At 35.2% G+C, this 22,395-nt stretch overlaps 1 protein-coding gene and 1 long non-coding RNA gene across 2 annotated transcripts in view; one reads left to right on the forward strand and one right to left on the reverse strand.

Annotated features, from left to right (window-relative positions):
• LOC149782789 (heat shock 70 kDa protein 12B-like) overlaps nt 1-888 on the reverse strand; it is a 78,726-nt gene extending 77,838 nt beyond the window's left edge. The window contains exon 1 of the mRNA XM_089934300.1: nt 824-888. The gene's annotated coding sequence lies outside the window, so the exon portion shown is untranslated. The remainder of the gene's footprint in view (nt 1-823) is intronic.
• Nucleotides 889-14,392: 13,504 nt separating this feature from the next.
• Nucleotides 14,393-21,672, forward strand: LOC149782790 (uncharacterized). Its single transcript, XR_016414460.1, has 2 exons — nt 14,393-14,603; nt 21,396-21,672. It is a non-coding gene; the product is annotated as an uncharacterized LOC149782790 (long non-coding RNA).
• Nucleotides 21,673-22,395: the final 723 nt, after the last annotated feature.

Here is a 22,395-nt window from a genome sequence, read left to right on the forward strand (position 1 = left end):
TCTACTGGTGCGCGTTCAACATTGTTGAAAGGCGCCTCCAAAATGGATGTTGCAATACGTCCCATGGTAATGGCTGGACAGATTAGTGCCTTTAGCAGAATCCAGAGAGACAAATGTTAGATTAAACGGCATCATTTGGGTCATTGTTAACCCTAGTATAGACATTTGAGCTAACTTTGCAGTCTTATCAACGTGTCCCCGGGAACAAAAGTTTGCTCTTATTTCCCCAGTCTCTAATTTGTAAGTGCCGTTAGAAACCAATCAAACAACATATGATCACCGCCTTCATAATAACACAGCATCATCATCAGCAGCAGCACCATTTGCTTGTGATGATGATGATGATAATGATGATGATGCCGATGATACTGATGACGAAATCGAAATCATAGCGAATGAATTCCAATAAAACTTCTGAAAATTAATATTAGGAATATGGTATAATATTTCTTACTGACTGAATTTTATCACAGAATGAACAATGCTTAATGTTTACGTTATCTAAATGACATTTTACAGTGGCAAAGTCTCTGTTGAAATTTCAGTGTCAGTTCGGTGAAAAGGAAACGAAAGTCGGTTGTCCCGTTTTGAGTAAAAATCGTTATATATTTTAGTATGGGTTCTAGTACGGTGGCTTGTATCGCTGTTTACAATTTATCTATTAAATAATATACGCCCAGCAAGGGATCACTTGTACCAGTAACTGATTAAGATAAATGCAACAAACTGACAACGAACAGTTATCATGCAGCAGACTGACAACGAGCATCTAATAATTATGAAAATGCATATCAGGAATAAAATATAAATAATTCCTACTTACCGAAGATTATCACAGAATACAAAGGCTTGCTTTTTACTATGTATAAACTTCCTTTGTTAGTGGAAAAGTACTTGCCGAAATTCGAATGGCAAGAGTAATTTGAAACACTGAGTTGGGTAAAAAGAAAGCGAAAGTCGGTTGGCGCGTGTTCAGTAAAGATCAGTATGTATGTGGCATACATAAAAACCGGGGCTCTTACTAACGCTGAATGGATGCTTATAATTAACCTAAAAATTATATATATATATATATATATATATATATATATATATATATATATATATATATATATATATATATATATATATATATATATATATATATATATATATATATATATATATATATATATATATATATATATATATATATATATGTGTGTGTGTGTGTGTGTGTGTGTGTGTGTGTGTGTGTGTGATTTAATGCTACTAAAAAGTATATTCTTCGACGTTAGAACATTTTCCTAACCAAGTACTATTCTGGTGAAAATTGACCCTCTTAAAGCAATGATATATTTGGATAGTCTTTGGGAAACAAACCTAGTTATTGCGTAATGGTTGTTGTATCTGAAATCTTAGTAGTCTGAGATACCTTAATTATTTAAGGGTATAGTTTATTTCATTGTGGAGTTGGCAGAGGGAAGTGAAGACATTAAACGTGGTGCGTGTAAGTGGCATTTATCTGTGGTGCAGGAACAAGATAATGTTACATAATGTCTGGGTCAGAAATCACAACATTTATCTCAATTCAGCGCTTTCGTTGGGAAGCAATAGCTGTTTTTTTATGTTGTTTTGTTTTAATCAGTTAGTAACAAGATGGCCGCTATCGCTTAACCGGCTTGAAGCAACTGATCCGTTTTTTAGTGCCGTTTTCATGATATTTGTGTTTGTTGCCTGTTTTCATCTTCGTTATTGTGTTCATTATGTATTGGCTGTTAAATTCGTATGTGTTTCTTCATCTCCTTGTTTTGGAAATGAGAACAATTAGACTTTTTCTCAGCTGCCTTGCTCCACTGTTTTTGAACAAACCGCCATCACGTGATACTCGCCAGTCAACCCGTTTATGCTACGATGGACCCTCATTAATTGATTTAAATGATCACTCCTTGGCTGTCCACACTACATTGTGCTCTAGACTAACGAACTTGGACTACATTCATCATTACCTAAATGTAAACAGAAGCGAAAAAAGAAACGTTGTTTCAAAGCTGGACGGCATAGAACAGGAAGAAGAATTCCAGTTATCTCCCTTATTTCGGCTCAACAATTTAAAAGCAATTCGACCGTTAATTTAGATAATCTAATTCAAATTCCTATTAATTCGTCAACCTTTGTGTCAGCTATCCAAGAAATACCTCTGCGCATTGCACTATTCAATGCCCAGTCAGTAGGACCACCGGAAAAGGGCACACAAATAGTTAATTTTATCAACGACCAGAAAATTGACGTATTTTTCCTGACAGAAACATGGTTAAAAAATCAGGAGATGAGTCCAAGTGCGCAGATCTAACACCCACTGGTTACTCCATCAAGTCGTTCTCCCGTAATTCTTGCGGAGGTGGAATTGCTGTCATCACAAAGAACTCCATGATAAAACGTCTTAACCACACCACAACATTCAATTTCGACCACACATCGTTTGAACTAGTCCAAACTACACTCACACTGGAGAAAAGGTTAGTCCATTTTACTGCCTATACCGCCCTCCTCCTAGTAGAAAAAACAAGCTGGCTGACGCTCTCTTTTTGGAGCCGTTTCCGAATCTCCTGGAGTATGGAAATTTGATAGGTGGCAACCTGATTATTCTTGGAGATTTCAACTTTCACTTTGACTGTCCCGGAAACTAAAACAAATCAAAACTCATAGATTCCATTAATGTTTTCAACCTCAAACAGACAGTTAACCAACCCACTCATAAACATGATCACATTTTAGACTGGATTCTTCATAGACCTGATGATAACATTCTACGGTCCTCCCTGGTATCCCATGACCTTGCATCATATCACCTCTGCATTATATGCCATCTTGACGTATCAGTCCCTAACCCTCCACCTCTGTCTGCTACTAAGAGAAACCTCTGTACGATAAATAGAATCAAACTAATGCACGACATCCAAGCTAACCTAACAACTTGCTTACCTCCTACCGCAGAACAACTCGATAACTGCCTGCGTTCATTGCTTGACAAACATGCCCCAGCTACCAAGTGCAGAGTATCAATTCAAAAGTGTTCTCCACGGTATTGCTGGGTTAAGGACTGCTAAAAGAGACCGCCGTAAAGCTGAGAGGCTCTGGATTTCCACCAGACTCACTATTCATAAGCAAATCTATGAAGCCGCTAAGAAGAATGTCACAAATATAGCCCATGCAGCGAAATCAGCCCACTACACTACTAAGATCATGGAAACTTCCAGCTGCAAAGAGCTCTACGTGATTGCTAACAAGATAATGTCAATGAATAAATCTACACCACTTCCAACTATCTTCTCTCCAGTCAACATTCCGGACATGTTTGCAAATTTCTTTCGTGACAAAGTACAAACCATCAGAGATAAGCTTGACACCACAATTTCAATTGACTCGTTGTCACCATACAGTTGGGATACAGAATTTGAGCGGCAACCATTAGCAGCATTTGAACCTGTCTCTATGGATTTCGTACGTTCAATCCTGATGAAGAGTGCACCAACGTCATGTGAACTTGATCCAATTCCAACATCACTGCTGCATGAGTGCTTAGATCCAGTATCGCCTTCACTAACTGATGTTATTAATACCTCTCTCATCCGGGGAATTCCCATCATTTTCCAAAACTGCCCATCCGACCTCACCCATGTGTATACACCAGCAAGAATCTTACGCTCCTCTTCTGACAATCGTATACTCATTATTCCCACTATGAAAACAAAGTCATATGGACAGCGTTCTTTTGCATACCAGGGCCCTGCAACTTGAAATGAATTGCCCACTGAACTTAGACACAAAAACACAGTGATCACATTCAAGAGGGCTCTCAAACCTCACTTATTGCGACTGCAAAAACAAACTTAAGGACCTAATAATGTTTCCTACCCTAAATATTCTCAGCATATTTTTTTTATTTAATGTTTTCTCATTTCATGGTGTTTGCTTTTGTAATCATATCATTATATGTTTTTTATCTTATAGGTGTTGTCTAATGTTGCAAAGCGCTTAGAGCTTCTAAACATTAGGCGCTATACAAAGTCCTCATTATTATTATTATTATTATTATTATTATTATGTTTGTTTGAAAAAGACAGGAAGAAAATAGGTCTTCCTTTAATTCGTTCACTAGGAAATTGTAAAGAGAATGTTATTAACATATATCAATTATACGCTGGATATATTGGTCAAATTGGAGATTTCTCATAGAATGGTGTGTGTATTTTACACTTATTTTCTTATTATTTGAAAATTACTTCACAATTGTTCTGGATAGTAAACCATATGATTTTATTCATCATTTTATATTTCGCGTCAAGATGTGTTTACGCACTAAGGTTCACAATTATGTGGTAGGGTCCTTTACATAGAGGTTATATATCCAAGGTCATATGGTTCGGCTGATACTCATTTACCTGAAATCCCCAATTATGTGGTTTTTATTTAATTTTGTGGCAGGTTGTAGAGCAATTGCGATTAAATGTGTTTCATTCTCTAAGATGTGTTCAGGCATTACGTTCCAGTGTTACATGACAGAATATGGAGAGCTTAGGATTTTGTATAATAATATCCGGAGTTTAAAAAAATGTTGATAGACCATGAAATAAGTAGTCATCTTTGAAGAATTAAGAACTTTCAACGGCTATAGTGCCACCCACATAAATGTTTATTCAAAGGTAGCTAAAAATATTCCAGTTTTGGTGTGATTGGGAAGAATTACATTGATATCACTTGTATTCCCATAGTACAAACTCTGCTTTGAAGTACGTGACTTCTTAGTATAATCCCATATTAGGTAACAATGAGAAATGAATATGTTACATATAGTTAATGATAAAAAGAACCGTTCGGAACAATCTATAATTATTTGTGATTTATAATTAATCTTCAAGTTTGAATGTTATTCCGTGTCTTCTAACAATTTTTCCTTCTGAGGTGCTTTAATCTACAGCATTCGCCCTTTGGTCCATGCAGTAACTTGGGCACTGTGCTCCTGTGATTGAATATTACATTTTAGAACAGCAAATTCTGAAGTTGGTTGATGTTAAAGAATACGTATGAGATCAGTAATTGTATTTTTACAACCGTTCTTCGCGTTCACTCAAATAGCAAATTTCTGTCTTTACTGTTACATAGAAAGGTTTTGAATAAGCGAATAAAATGACTGACTGTGTGCTTATTATAATGATTAAATTAAGTGACACAACGAGCACTGTCTCCATTATGAAGATATGTTAACTGTTAATCAAATACATACTAATATGGTCATCCAAGTTAAAGCTGAATATATTTCACTGAATTTGATAACAATATTTTAAGATCTATTTTAATGTTATACGTTTAAAATCATTTTCCATTCATGAACATCAACAGTTTGACACACATGACCGCAAGTACTCGCAGTCATCAATGTTTTCAGTCGGTCTCATTCATAATGATGATGAAGATCATGACGACGATGATGGTGAGATATTGCGATGCCGATAATGATAATAATATGAGATAGTGGTAGTGACATCAGATTATGTACATAATGATATTAGATGGCGATGATAATAAAGGTCATACTGATTTCCGTTCTTGTTTCTGAAAATAAAGGCGGTTATTATGTGGCCATGCCCATCGCGCCTTCTGTTTGGAATGTAGCAAATGCAGTTTTACACCACTGAATATTCAATCTTGAAACCTCCGGGTAAGAGTGACATCTTTTTATATGTACAGATGTTACCCCGTTGAAAATTTATAGCTCCACATTCGATAACCATGAAAAATGCTAGTACATACTGAACTTGATGAGGTGATGTTTTCTAAAAACTCATGGGCTAACCGTACTCACTTATTGCTGCTTGAAAGACACTGACTCTCATCCTATAGCAACGTAAAGATTTAGAGAGAATGGAACAGAGTATTCAGAAACCTGGTCAGATTTTGCCTCTTTCGTTTTATGTCCATACAAAGAAGGAAATAAGCCAACCAGACCTTTTTAAATGAACAATACCTATTTATCTCGTATCCATCATCCAGTGATCTAATATCCAATCACATACTATTCCAATACACATTTATCTACTAACACAGTTATCTACCACCGAACATTTACATTATACATCAGCACACTGCGTATAGTGACCAACACAAATACAAGACATAATCATTTACTAACCAATATCAAGTTATCTAATATCCAACACCAACACTACACTATAGGTGTAACGACCAATACTCAGAGATCTCCTGTCCCACACAACACATGTATTATCCAACACGCTGCGTAGTTAGCAAAACCCCACATGCACTATCCAAAACACCGACAGATACCAAAATACTACATACTTTCTATCTAACACGACGTGTATAGTGACCAAAATCCAGTTATCTACTGTCCAGCATCAAGATATCTACTATCCAACACTGTAGCATCAACACGCTGTGTATAATGGCAACTACTCAGTAATCTACTATCAGTACACATAATATACACTCCAGTACAATGTGTCTGGTAAACAATACTTTATACTTTTTATCCAATTCCCTATTTTGAGCGATCACCGCCCAGTGATCTACTGACCAATACGTGGTCATCTACTGACCAGCACCCATACCGACTGACCAACATCCATCACACCTATCGATCGGCACTCACGATTCGAAGCAATACACAGTGTTGCTGACCAGCATCCGCGATTACCGACCATCATCTACACCTACGAACAGATGTTTTAGTCAGGATGTAACAGTATGGGTATTGTTGTGTTGATTAAAACCTTATTTTAGACATACAAACACTGATTATAATCATCTTGCTCTCGCCTTTTCACAGATGGAATACCGAAATTGAAGATTATTGGACTGGATACTTGGATAGTGGCTAAATTCAGACATCCGAAGTTTATATATAAACCATTAACTTTACCTCGGATTGTGTTTGCTGTGTCAGTAAATTTTCATATATTGTTCTTAGATTACAAATAGCGATACTCAAGGGAACCAACTCACGATTACGCTAAATTGATATGACAAAAAGTAATGATACAATTACAAAATTATCCATGAATTTTGCGAACATTAAACCAAAAAGACCCATAAAATTTGAAATTTAGACTATAATTATAATAAAAATTGCTAAACTGTCCATGAATTTAGCTGTGACTAGACTACACTTCAGGAATATTATATACAAATAGCAGATACTAAAAGATATGCTAAAATTCCAAAACCATCACTCATTTTTAGCGGAGATTAAAAAAGTCTGGTTAAAACAGAATAAATATGGCTTGAATAAGGAAGTGCTGAAATTCAGAAATAATGCGGACTTAGGCGAATACTGAAGAAAAAGGTTCGCAAAATGTAAAAGTGTGCCTTATACTAAAACAGTACTAAAATTCTGAAACTACGTACTTTACCGGACACTAAATAGTACGTATTCAAAGAGTGAAAATTATCCTGGATATTTTAAAATTACAATTCATTTTCATTTGTTAAAATAAAACAAAATTTTGATTGCTGCCAAAGTTATATATACACACACGCACTCTCACTATGCACGCAAATACATTACATACAATAAAACAAAGTCCTAGTTATGAAAGAAAGGGTGATAAAGACGTTTAACCCGATTTAACCAAAACTGAAGCCCCCCCCCCATTTCCCTAATTTCACTATAACTTCTCTAACATCCCCATATGCATAAAATTACCACCCTCTACCACACTTATAATCCATAAAGCGTAGCAGTGAAGCGAAAGAAGACAAAATGCTAGGAATATACAAGCAAACGCATACTGGTATGCCATTAGAAATAGAGCGAAAGAAGACAAAAGAGTAGGACTAGTTAAACACGTACATAAAAAATAGCTTTCAATTGATTTTAACAGGACGGGGAAAAGAACAACTATATCAAATGAACATGCAATAACTTATTTTTACAATCTGAGAAGCGTATTAAAATACATTCGACATAGATATTAATGCTGAATGGATCCAAGTGGAATTTACAATTTGTAATACTATTTTCGTTTTTGCCGTTCTAGTTTTATTTTTCTTGCATAAAGGCTACCTATCATAGCTTGATAAATATTGGCAAAAAATGTAAACCATGTAGTATGGCCATATGACTTCTGATAAACACAGCAGAAACAATTAGAAATTGATAAAAACAAATTATCAACTGCTTTATCATATGGCTTTACATTATGCTATAGAAAGCGCAAGGAACTTGCAACCTAAAAGTCCGAATTCAAATCCTACAATCGGATCAAACTTGGTCGGCTACCTTGATGTGTCCTCGGGCAAGGCACTTAGCGGCAATTGTCTTGATACTAAAATAGCCTACTTACGATACTGTGCCGTAAAACACCAGGCCCAAACACGGATATAAAATTACTGGTCTCTCGTACTCATCAAGTTTAAATAAAGATTCAACTCCTAATATAATCACAGTCAATCCAGCTGTAGACTTTACCACTCTAGAATGGTATTATTATGTAATCTCTAAATCAAAAATGTTACAGATCTACAGAAATTAAAATTATGCAACATTGCCTTTTATTGAATGGCGGTGGAGGTAGGGACGAGGGCAAACTGCATAATTAACATATCCGTATGACTCTATACATTGTATAAGCAGGTTTTATTTGTACCTATAAAAACGAATACATCTAAGGCCTTCATTCTGCGAGCAGTTAAATCCAGTTGCAAACCTGAATCCCGGAAGTAAGTGGTCTTACTGTGTTCGCTTGATTTACAGCAAATAGTTTTAAAAGCTGACAATCAAATTATGCAGACTACATGAAATAAAATGTGTCTGTGTTGCTTATACGGGCTATTTACCTGTCGGCATTTACACCCCAACATTTTAGTGTAAGGATAACATAAATCATCAAGTCATATAGCTACTTTGCATTCCAGAAAACAAAAATCAAAATGATAGGAACATGCTTTCAAGATGATTACAACGAAGGCTACGTTTTTACAAAATATATGTTATTTTCCCTATAAAATGTATGATCACCTTACTGGTACATAAGTTGTACGGAAGATGATGATTGATAAATAAAACAGCTTTACATTTCAAACCTAAATCTATTAAAACATTACCAAGCTTCTAAGTCAACATATTATAATGATTTTTGTTTACAAGTTCTAATAAAAGAAATTTATTAAGCAGTTTGTGGAACACAAAGGAACACGGACATTATCGCCAACGACCTGTGGGCAGTTTTGAACCTGAGTAATTCTGGGATTCTTTATAGAGTTTATTGTTTACTTTTATTGCTGCCATGTAGTTGCCGTCTTATGTCTTTTCTTATTTTATTTATTTTTGCGGGTGACATTACATGAATGCTGAAATTAGATGAATATCCTAAATGAATATCTTATTATATGTCAAAGACATCAAAGACGTCAAAGACATCCCTGTAAAGTAGCTATAAAGAAGAAGCATTATACACGCAGGCTTTTTTTATACTAGGAATGGTAAGCACTAGAATCAAAGCGATATTCTATTGGGTTCACTCTCTACCATCTACACGATTGGTTCTCAGATTGGTTCTCAATTGGCCAAGGAGTGAGACAAGGGGGTGTTTTGTCAACCTTGATGTACACAATATTTATAAATGACTTGCTGCTACAGTTAGAAAATAGTGGATTTGGAGCAAAGATTGGATCCTTAGCCGTGGGAAATCCAACCCTAGCTGATGATATTTCACTTTTGGCTATATATCCTAGCAATCTACAAAAGCTGTTAGATATAGCATACGACTACAGTAATAAGTGGCGATTCGAGCTTAGTGTTACAAAGTCATACATTATCATTTTCGGACCCCAATACAAGAATTTTATCAATATGAAATGGTATCTTGGCCCGTCATGTTTGCCGGTTACCGATTCAGCAACACACCTGGGTCACCGGATTAACTCAAAGCTGACGTCGCATGACGCAATACTCGATGCATGCAAGAAAGGGAAAAAATCTTTTCACGGTCTGTTTGGTATTGGCATTAAACCGAATGGTTTAAATCCTTTGGTTGCTGCAAATGTAATTAAAAAGGTAATTTTCCCTTCAATGTTTTATGGAAGTGAATTATGGTGTAACATTTCAAAAAGTGACCTCGCTTTATTGGATAAAACTCTGAGGTATTTTGCCAAACATTTACAAGGTTTTCCAATACATACAAGATCAGACATTGCCCTGGGAATGCTAGGATGGACATCAGCGCAGTCCGAAATTGATAGAAGAAAATTGATGTTTTTACACAGATTGTGTTTGATGCCTAACAATGTACATACTAAACGTGGGTTTAACGTTGCGTTATTTCACTTCATTCTGAGCGGATGCATGTCAGCTGCGGGTTAATTTCAAATTTATATTATACCTCAAAGAAGTTTGACTTGCTCGGGTATCTAACTGATTATTTATATCATTCTGAAATTCCAGATAAACATAATTGGAAAGAAATTGTAAGGTCAAAAATTGTTGGTCTTGAAAATAGCCTCTGGAGAGTTCGTATGTCTAATCAAGCAGATTTTGATAGATTCTCTTCGATACACGAATACTTACGACCTGCCTCAGTGTGGCAGTCGGCTAAAACTAGACAGCACACTAAGGTATTTACATATGTAGCTAAACTATGGGCTGCTGTTCCACAAACACAGCTTGATATGTGTATTAGATGTGAGAATGTTTATACAGACTTGATACTTCATTGTTGTGTTAGTTGTCCTTATATGTCGAACTTTCGAAATTCTTTCTGGGATTTCCTTACTGATAAATTTCCCCTGAGCCTGCACATTACGTTATTTAATGCAGAAGATGAGCTGCAACTACAATATCTTTTAGGTAAAAGGTTACCATCAGGAGTAATCGACAAAGAAAACTCCAAGCTATTCGTCCTGTATGCAGCATACTTTGTCATGCAGTGTGCAGCTATCTTCTGTAAATAAGGTACTGAAACTTGCAACTTATGAGTTGACGAACACTTTGTTGATTGATATTGTGTAAGAATTTGTATTCCAATATAGAACATTTTTTTTTTTTTTTTTTTTTTTTTTTTTTTTAAATATTTATTGATTGTATTCAGATGATTTATTCTTATAACATGTAATCTTCCATGGAAGGAAATAAAGATGATGATGATGCAAAGGTAAATAAAATCTGAATAAATCAAGGAAAAAGTCGAAGCATTTGATGTTCTAAATATTTTGTAAGCAACATATAACAAACTCTCTACTTCTTTATATATATATATATGTAGATACATATATATATATATATATATATATATATATATATATATATATATATATATATATATATATATATATATATATATATATATATATATATTTATATATATATACATATATATATATACATATACATACACACACACATACATATATATATATATATATATATATATATATATATATATATATATATATATATATATATATATATATATATATATATATATATATATATCTTAACAGTCGGAGTTTTATAGTCTTTACTGTAATTGATGAAAGTTCGCGAAACACTATAATCAACGACATCTAAGACCACCAGAATTACTACAGTACACAATTGATTTTTGGTTATTTAGCGAGTGCATATTTCAAATAGGCAGAAAAACAATTACCAATAAAAGAATATAATGGTTGATGGAACTATCAGCTGATCACGGTTCACACAACGGGTACATATACGTCTGACCTACTGACGATTTCATAGGAGCATTTGCTAATTTGGCATGATACAGAGAAGTTTTATATATCTGGGGTGTTTGAGGAGACCATTTTCCATTACCGGAGATGATATCTAATAGATGTCATCGATCCTTATGTAAAATACTGGGTTTGATTTGATCCATCACATGTAGCTTTCGTAGGTCGCTGGCATGGCTGTTTATAATTCACAGAGCATGAGCAAGGTAAGTCCAGTAAATTACACCCGTACGGAGAGCGATATGAGTTACCAAATTACGGTTCAGCAATGGATTTTGGATAACTTTTCTATAAAGTATATTTTTAAATGATAATTTCAACAAATATATCCTTTTGGTTGGAAATAATCATTATTTTTGCATAGATTTATAGTCTCAAGACTAGTTGGGATTTTCCAATAATTTTCCAACTTTTACAACATCAAACGATTTTCCAACAGTATTCCAACTTTCAACGGTTTTCAAGCACATTTCCAACTATACGGTATTTAGGGCCCGGAAAATTTTGAATCGGAAGCCAGAACGCCAGAACGCCAGAACGCCGGTGTGCAAGCAAGGAGGCAAGAGACCATCCAAAGCTCAAATTTGTTGGGTATGTACAGCAGTATGTAACAGTCAGGTTTAAGTCAATATAGCAAGACATGGGTGTCCACTTTAATTTATTTTAGTTACTTAGATAATATATTTAATATTTATTTTGCAATTATATTTAATGCATTAACAATTTCGTATGTTAAATAATTTTAAGATACACATAGCTAATGCTGTAATTTCAGTATTTAAATTAGAACTTAATTTTCTCTTATTATTCAAAAATAACAATTTCTTCACTTCTAATATTTCATCTAGGGTCCATTTTCATGAGTTTGAAATATTTATATATGTGACAGTTTGTTCCTGTTCTTTGAGAAGATTCGTTTGCAAACCCCAGTTGTATAAATGTAAAAGAGTTCGCCTTGACGTCTTGATACGTTGCAGCTAGAAAACTTAGTTTGGGTGATCATTGGTGACGTTTTCTCACTACATTTCGTCCCGTTCTAATTAGTCGTGTGTGGTTATTGAATGACTCAAATTTCTCTTCACATACCACACTTTTGCTAATATTAATTGTGCCTGGTCATTGAATGAGCTTATTTTCTCTTCACATAGTACCCTTTTACAAGTATACATTGTGTTTTTATTGGATGAAAATATTTATCTCCTCATATCACACCTATTCAGTTCTATAAATGTTATGTGTGATCATTGAATGCATATATTTATCTTCAAATATCACACTTTCTTAGACTGAAGCACACAATTTGATGAACTTACATACGTTTGTCCGGCAAACATACCCCCACCACCACCACCACCACCACATCCAACTTCAAGCATGCGTCAGTTCGGACGCCGTCTAAGGAAAACAAATCTTTTTTGACGAGACAGTCATCAGATAAGTTGTCTCCCTTGGTCTGCTGCAGTCCTGTTTATTCCAGTCGGCATTATCTACTCAAATCCTAAGTGATAAAAGTCGTTTTCTGCCCAGAATTGTGTATTATATGAATAAAGACAATCTTCTCAATAGTACTCCCCCCTTTTTTTTCCCACAGCCAGTAAGTAATAAAAAGCTAAGTACTAGTCAAGTCACACAGATACAGAAAGTTGGCAATATTTTCCCCTGTATATCAGTGACTGCAAGCAAGGATAAAAGTCAAACGTGTGAGAAAGATACCCGAATGCTAGCCCTGATGCCAAAGTTTTCATCTTCATCATTGTGACGCGATTTAGTTACGACTGTTCGTTAGTTTTGTTTCTGTCATAACATATTCTGAGTTAGCCTGGTGAGGTGAAATGAGCGTAGAAATACACTAGTGGTGTTGGTGTTGATATTTACGTAAAATAAAGCCTAGATAGTCAGATGAGATTACAGAGAAAAAAGAAGAAATGTGTGCTAGTTATGTCTTATTTTTTTCTTCTGCTACTTACACTATGACAATTACATTGACATGCACAATACTAATTCATGACCATACATTTACTGTACGAACATCAGCAAACAAGGATTTCACACTACACATTTTTTTCATAAATTCCATTTGAACGAACGTTTTATCATAAACATATTTTTACAAACTAAATTTGGCAAAAATGAAGATTATGTTTCATAACATCAAAGTTTAATCCTATTGGTGGAGACTTATACTGTTGTACTGCCTTGTATATTTAAAGTTCCTATAAAATGAAACCTTCAAATGAAAATCTGGGCAAATCCGAAATTTAGACAAACCCGAAATTCGAATAACTCAGAATATGGGCAAGTCCGAAATTTATATAAAAAAAATCAAATCTGGGGAAAATCCAATTTGGTATTAAGAAAATAACAGTTTCAGCGATTCTTTTTTCCATGAATACAATTGGTCACATTTGTTTTAAAAATATTGAATTCCGAAATTTTGAAGTGGTGTCCTAATTTAATTTGAAAGGAGACGGACGATTCTGACTTCAAGGTTGTCTGTCTCAGATCTGCAACGACGGGGGGGGGGGGGGGGGGAGGGGGGCGTACATATATAATCTCTGATTCGGGTGTTGAAAACCGGAACTCTACCACCTCGCGCTTAGGAATATAGACTGCTGGGAACAATGACGCCCTTACAAACTTAGCGGAGCGCGTTCCGGGATGCAGTATTTGACTAAAATACACCATAAACAAATAAGGCAAAATAGAATATCGTCATTTGTTAATAATTTATCTAACAGTTACCCGAAACATAGTGACGAGTTGACATCATCAGCACAATGGATGAAATGAGTATCGGTCGATCTCATCCAAAGCTACCATATGCTTTCGACGAGGGACCGTCCCAAGACTACGTAATCAATGGAAACAAGGTACATGTACGCACTGTTGTGTGTGTGTGTGTGTGTGTGTGTGTGTGTGTGTGTGTGACCGTTTCAAAAGGAACTGTTCTCTGTTTGAATATGCACAGTCGTTCATACTTCACGAATATCTCGGCGGTTTTTAGTACAGTCAAGATCATCTTGTTTTTGTTTTCAGTTAAATATGTCTGCTGAGTCAGTTGTGAAGATGGAAGACTGGATGTACGCCTAGTTTTAGAACTTAAGAAAGTCAAGGGCTCACATATATATAGTTGTCATCTGTAAACCATTGCGCATTGAGTTTCCAATTTTTTCAATAAAATGACATTGCTTCAATTATTTTTAGCGTACAAGTTTAGAAATGTTTGTAAATGTTGTAGTTTTACTCTGTTCAATATCTCTAAGTTTTCTCTGAAGAAAATAGATAATTCAGTCATTTTTTGAAGCTATATACCGCATTAAAATTTAGGCTTCACGCATCTTTGAATTGTGTCCATACATCAACGAGCACCAATTAATTAGTAATGCCTATAAGTTTATATTTGTACATAGAGCTATTCAGAACAATTAATGATTAATAATTCGTATTATCATGATTAAATAAGGAAATCAGTACTGCGGTCATTATAAATTTCCCGTCGCTTTCTCTTTTGAATGCCTGAAGATTCTTAATAAGCTCATTCGTTCGATCCTTAAGTGTCGGGATATATAGTTAAAGTATTGATGGATAATAATGGTGAGGTTAGCAGTCCTGTGTAATCTGTTTGATAAGACGATGATGACGCATCCTATTCAGTATGAGTTGGGTGAACTACCTTTTTCATAGAACTGTTTATTATCTTTTTGTTCTAGTACTACGTAATTCCTTCATGTATGCTAGGGACGTGTAATACCTGTATCAGCTTTTTGTAAAGGTCTTACCTTTAAATGAAAACAAAATTAGAAATAACAAATCTTTGTAATCTTTTTGTAGATAAATAATTATCTCTTTGATTAGATTGAAAAAAAGCTGAGAAACTCAAAATCTGCCAAGAAGAACATTGGAGTATTGTACAGCACTTTCACTGCTGCTCTTTACAAATGAATTTAAAACTATAGGTAAATGGATATGTGGATTGGAAGAGTGGGGTTTCAGAGACTAACATTATAACATATGAATCCACAGTCCGTCAATGTAAGACGCTGACCATGAGAGTTACGATGTAGGGGTGGGTGGGCAAAACAAAACCTACTCCCCGATCGTGTCATGGTCGATGGCTATCGGGTCCCTATTACTATAACCATTTACCAATATTCTTAACTTCATTAGTAAGTAGCACCTGTGGGTAACCTAAACTCTTAATGAACAATAAAGTAGATTCAAGGAAACGAAAATTGGTTTACTCACGTGCCTGGACAATAACCATTAGGCTAGGTCACAATGAACTCATGAAAGCATTACACCCAAAAGTCATTCGTATGTCAAATAAAACAACATATCCTTTGCTTTGACCTTCTACTCAAATCACATATGCCAATTAGATAAAATATTAAGACCATGATGTAGAATGAATGTTCAAAACCTTAGATCGCCTACAATTGGCAGATTTTTTTTGTCTGATGTTGACGTAGCTATTACGTTGCAGATGGACAATCCTTTGCTCTGTAAATAGCTACGTAGCAGATGCACTCAACAAGAATTCAATCGCTTAAATAAAGCTCTAAAACTGATAAGAAATATCTTTAAAAGAAAACAAAATAAAAATAAATAAATAAAAGTATAAGGAATTACAATTATGAGAGTTTTAATGTTGTTTTGTATGAGCTTATAGTGGTATAAACTGTCAGTTGCCGACTTATAAAGCTTTCATAACGCCTTCGGTTTATCAGACGATCAACTTCGAAGAAAAAAAACACAGCATCAAAATCTTAAATAATTGCAGTTGCATCAGTTGATAAATGTAGGGACGATTTCCATTGGTCAGAACATAACCATGTGATCAGACGCAGTTGCGTTTATTTCCGTATAAACTGTACAGAGAACTACTTTATACTAACTTCTATAAATAGAGTAACGTGCAAAGTAACTAATGTAAATGCTGAATCGGAAGGCATACACAGTGCATGCCTTTAAAACGAAAAGAAAACGGTGGGTTTAATTTTTATTTAGAAAATTTAATAAATTGATTAGACAGTATCAAATAACAAATCTTTGTATTTTTTCTGAAGATAAATAATTGTTTCTTTGATTAGATTTGAAGAAAGAAAAAAACTGGGAACCTCAAAATCTGCCAAGAACATTGGAGTATCGTACAGCACTTTCACTGCTGCTCGTTACAAATGAATTTAAACTCAAAATCTGCCAAGAAGAACATTGGAGTATTGTACAGCACTTTCACTTGAATTTAAACTAATTGGTAAATGGATAAAACGATAGGGATGAGGAGGGGGTCAAAGACTAACATTATTACAATTAGATTCAGAGCACTATAATGTAAGACGTCAACCTTGATACTTACGATGTGGGGTTGGGTGGGTAAAAGGCCTGCTACTCCCCCATCGTGTCATGGGTCGATGGCTTGCACTGTTTTACTATTGGATTCCATCACTATAACCATTTACCAATAGTCTTAATTTCATTTGTAAGTAGCCCATGTTATGGGACATATACTGTTAACGTACACGAATATAGATTTAAAGAAACGATATTGGTTACTCATGTTCCTGGACAATAACTATTCGGCCAAGTCACACTGAACTCACGAGAGCATACAATCCAAGAGTCATTCATATGTCAAACAAAACAACACATCATTTGCTTTGAATATTGAACTTCTACTCAGATCACATATGCTAATTTATATAAAAGATTAACACCATGCTGTGCAATGTTCAAAGCCTTAGATCGCCTATCATTGGTAGAAATTATTCGTTTGATGTTGATGTAGTTATTACGTTGCAGATGGAGAATCCCCTGTTCTGTAAATAGTTACCCAGCAGGCACGCTCAACAAGGATTCATACGCTTAAATAAGTCTCTAAATCTGACATGAAGAACTTTCAAAAATAAACAAAATTAATACAAAATAAATAAAATTATTAAAAAAATAGCAATTATAAGAGTTTAATGTTATTTTTGATGAGTTTATTATGGTATAAACTGTTAGTTGCCGACTCGCAGCACATGGCGCCCGAGGTTCATTATGTAAGCTGTGTGAGTCGGTATCTGGCAGTTTATACCACGATAAACACAGAAAAACAACATTAAAATCTTAAATAATGTTCTTTTAAGTAATTTTCAACCCTGTAGAGCGGGCAAGATGGTATTGACTTGTCATGTCTCATTAAATCTACTGTTAGCCAAACATTTAGTAGGCATGTACACATTACCGATTGTATGTTGAACTTATATTCGACCACAGTTTCATATTGTCTTCCAATTAAGGTTAAATCTATCTACTTCTATTTAATTTTATTTTGTCTTGGCTACTATTTTCCTTATTGCATGGTACACCTTTTAATGTCAGTTGTTTTCTCCAAATAAGGTTGGTCCTGATAACATATTTCGGCCCATATACGGCATAATGTAAACATCAATTTGCCGTTGCAAGAGGATGGTTCAAGTTTGTTGGTACTAAAACTCTGCGTTTGATTAATCTTCGTGTTGTCAAATGCGACCGACGATGATGTGTACTGTCAACATTTTAGAATGACCGTTGGAGAAATGGGTCCATTTACACACTCAAAGATGCAACGAACACATGTCATATATTTGGTTTTCTCTCCCTGAGATCTGTCCACTTCATACAAAGAATGAGTAGCATTGGTTCATCCTCGGCACAAACTTTCGTGTGGATTTAAAAGTCCGTTGTCCATCATATCGTAATTTTGGACATTGCGTTTAAATTTTGGATCTGTTTTCAAACATCGACCGTAGTCTTGTTCCCACAATTATTTCACTTGGCATCTTCGACTTTCTACACGTTTGTGTCGCTGTGCTAAGTTTCACGATTCTTAAATGGTGAACTGACACAAATGATTTTTCAGGTCTCGTTAAGGAAATCAAGTAGGACATCCATGAAATAAACATCCATTGAATTTGTACACGATTTGTGTCTTTTCTAAATCCAAACCATATACGGAAAGGGTTCTATGTTTCTTTACTTAACCGCTTTTAGCATGTTTTATCCACTTGTCTTGGGTTACACACATGCAATAAGGACAGCGTAAGGCTTCGACTGAATATCAACCGCAGAAAAAGAGATAAGACTGAGGTGGTATGATGGATAATTTGTTCTCGGTCATGAACTGTTTTCTGTAAACTAATCAACACTCTTTGGCAATGGTATTACCTTCCTTCAAGGGACACTTCCATGAGTCAGAAATAGTTGTCGAACTTTTTCAAAAGCTCGATCCTAAAATGTCCACATCGGATTGACAATGCTTCAACATTTCTTCTTGAAAATCAAAGGGGCCTGAAGAGTGGAGCTGTTACCAAGCGTATAAAGCTTCTCGTTGTTCTGTCCGCATATCGTCAGATTCGTTTTAACGACCTTCTGGAAAATGCGGGAGCACGATATGTTGATTAGGTTCGGTTATTAAAAAGTTCGGATGTGGCTTTTGGCTATTTCTACTATTCCGAATGTTTCGTCATTCTGTATAAAAGCATATCCAAATAACTCCTGGAATCTTTAAATCGTACTTTTCCCACTTTCACTTAAATACTTTTAGTTCCCTGCATTGTCACTTTTTGAAATCCGGTGCTTTGTTCTGAATAATATTTCAAAATAAACTGTCCAAGTGAAATTAAAATTGTGCGCCATAACTGTTCTATATCGATGCCTGTTCTCTTAACGCTGAATTTCCTATTTTCTCCACGTGTCCTCCTAGTGTCGCTAGTGAGATATGAAATACATTCGGTATAATCAGCAATAGTACGAGAACATCGAAATATATTTTTCTTATCCTACTGGAATCACACTACAATTTGGACAATGAAAGTTCCTGTATGTCTAAGTCACAATCACGTTAAGTCTCGCAAAACTTGAGGATGTAAATTGCAGTCTCTTGCGAACATTAGCAGTAAAACAAAATCCACTTGTAATCTTATTATTCTCGTTCTCATTGTTAAATACTTTCTCACGCTCATTGTCATTTAATTGCATGTAACACGGATGACTCAAGTCGACAATATTGACACAAAACAGCAAATATTCTTTCCTGGACAAGGTCTAACTTTGACTTATTGGTTCGAACAAGATGTCAACAAGTGGAAAACACTCAGTAATTCGCAAGATCGTTTCTGTTGTTTGAGTTGTTTCATGTCATGTCGTTCAGGCTGGACAAATGTTCGCTTGTAAGTAGAACAATGCATTATTTCTTTTCCTTCAAGAATGTAATGTCTGTAGGTGAAACATCTACGACATATCTCTATGAATAGCCTACTCCCATATGCTAAATTCCTGCTCATATTTCTCCCAATACTATCTGTATTTGATAATTCATATTATAATTGCAACATCATCGAATTGATCTCGGTGATGATTAACGTGAATGTATTTTCCAGTCTGAAACATCCGATCCTCTAAACAGGATAGCTCCGCGAACGTCTTGATTGTATATTTTCAACTTTCATTCTGCAGTCCTTCTCGCCGTAAGTTCCATCCACTACGATGACTCAATCTAAATACGTTTGATCTGTGTGGTTTTCAGTCTGAACGATACTTGTTTTAGTACTGCCAACTTTATCCACGTGCAAAAGTTTGAGTCATCCAGTATCTTTTGGAGGTGAAGAGTATGTTTTCCATCGGTCATGTCAAGTTCATCCTTCAGTTGGTGAATATGTTGAAAATTTTCTCAGGCTTTTGGAAGAAGTTAATACTAAAGAAGGGCAAAACTTGATCCACACAGGAGATTTCAAGCTGTCGTGATTTAAGGATAGTCTCATACGATCTTCATCATTAGCTTATCACTGGCACTTCAGGTTTTTTGTTTTAAATTGTTCTGATAGATCTGTGGTGGAACTTGAGATTTTAAATCTTTAAATTTCACCGTGTTCGTGTAAGCGGTCATTTAAAGTGTGCTTTAAGTAATTGTTTCGGGAAGGGGTCGAATGTACCGCACGAGTTTCTTTCTTCGCTTATTTTGACAAGTTCTGAAAGAGAACAGCAAAAAGATATGCAATTTTAGTTTCATGTAATATTCTATTATTTGATTGTTCGTTTTATGCAAATGTTATTTGCTATGACTAGGTTTCCATATTATGTATCGTTTATTCAATTTCATGGAAATGTGTTGATGCTAGAGTTATTATGCAATTTATTTTATTCAATTTCATGGAAAGTATTGTTGCTAGAATTGTTATGCAATATACCTTTTTAATTTTACAGTTATTAGTTCATTGATAGAATTGATTCCATGCGATCCAAATGGTCATATGTGTAGGATTTCATAGGGTTATATGAAATAACTTCCTTTGTTAGGACGATACAGATCATCGTGAGTTAACGATACTTACCTAATTATATCTGATTTTGTAATGTTTGAATAATCTTGTAGGTTAAGGATTGCTGTGAGTTACAATTTGTGGATTTTATGCAATAGTAATCGAACATGTAGTAGCATGTAAAAGAATACGGTAATATTCGATAGACGCTCACATGCTAATTTAAGACCTGCCGCTGGAAGCGAGGTAAATGTCTTACCGTACTAAGTCAGAATTTACGCAGTATGTGGATAGCAACATGTTCTGAATAAGTTAAGAGAATTTTATATACGTCTTAGAGAGTGGGGTATAAAGAACTATGGGGTAATTGTATCCTTTAAGGGACAGCTTTCTGGAAGAGAGACAGGACAATCTGAAAACAGAAGTCCGAGGAAAAGAAAGACGAGGTCAGAATAAAAGGACCAGGAAGTCCATGAAGGGGGGCAAAGCATAGAGCTTAGGAAGGATGAGCTAGGAGACGTTGATATACGGTCAAAAAGAGAGGAAGGTGATGCAAATCAATCGTGGACATTGCGCTCTTTTCACCTCTCGTTATGATGATGAAATAAATCCAAACTGGACACTCCTGTTCAATTCTACTGATAAAATCTAACTTGAATTGGAATTGCCTTTATTAATTTGTTCTAATTAAATTTGTTATTTTCATGTTAAAGGGGGCTCGTATTGTTTTATTTCTTCCCAGTATTCTCGCTCAGTTCTCTGTTGTAATTCCATTCTTTTTTCACTCCCGCCGGGCTATAATATCGAGGGAGATCATCCTCTAGATAACGCTAGCCAAATCCAATTAACCACCCCTCTTACTAAGAGGGCGACATTACACGATCTTTGAGTATTATTTCTTACAGGCGGCCCTGAATAAAATCTTTATAGTTTTTTATAACAGGAAACTTTACATCATTGATCCTTTTCCACGGCCAAGTCATACTCTCGATGCTGCGGTTGTTATGCTAGTGACTGCTGCCGCTGCCGTTATTGATGGTGTCACAGCAGCATCTTAGATGTGTTCACTGAAGGTTTAGTAATCATGAGTCGTGAAGGCCTTTGTCTTTTCGGTTGTGACAAAGAGGTCTGACACATTTCTCTCAGATGTTTAAACTCTGTCAAAATGCCTTGTGACAGACTGACTGTTTTGTTTTCACTCTCTTCCTGTTGTTCACTGTTCAAAGTTTTCCGTTTATATTCTTGTTGCTTTCTTCTTTCCTCCTAATGTCTTTGTTGAACAGCTACTCGTTTATCGTCTTCAAGAGAATGAAAACGCTTTCCAAATCTCCCTTCGTAATCATAATAGACTGGTGATGAAAAACATGAAGGTGGTACAAGC

The sequence above is a fragment of the Sinohyriopsis cumingii genome, chromosome 15, assembly GCF_028554795.1.
Source record: "Sinohyriopsis cumingii isolate HCF-2022 chromosome 15, ASM2855479v2, whole genome shotgun sequence".
Classification (NCBI taxonomy): domain Eukaryota; kingdom Metazoa; phylum Mollusca; class Bivalvia; order Unionida; family Unionidae; genus Sinohyriopsis; species Sinohyriopsis cumingii.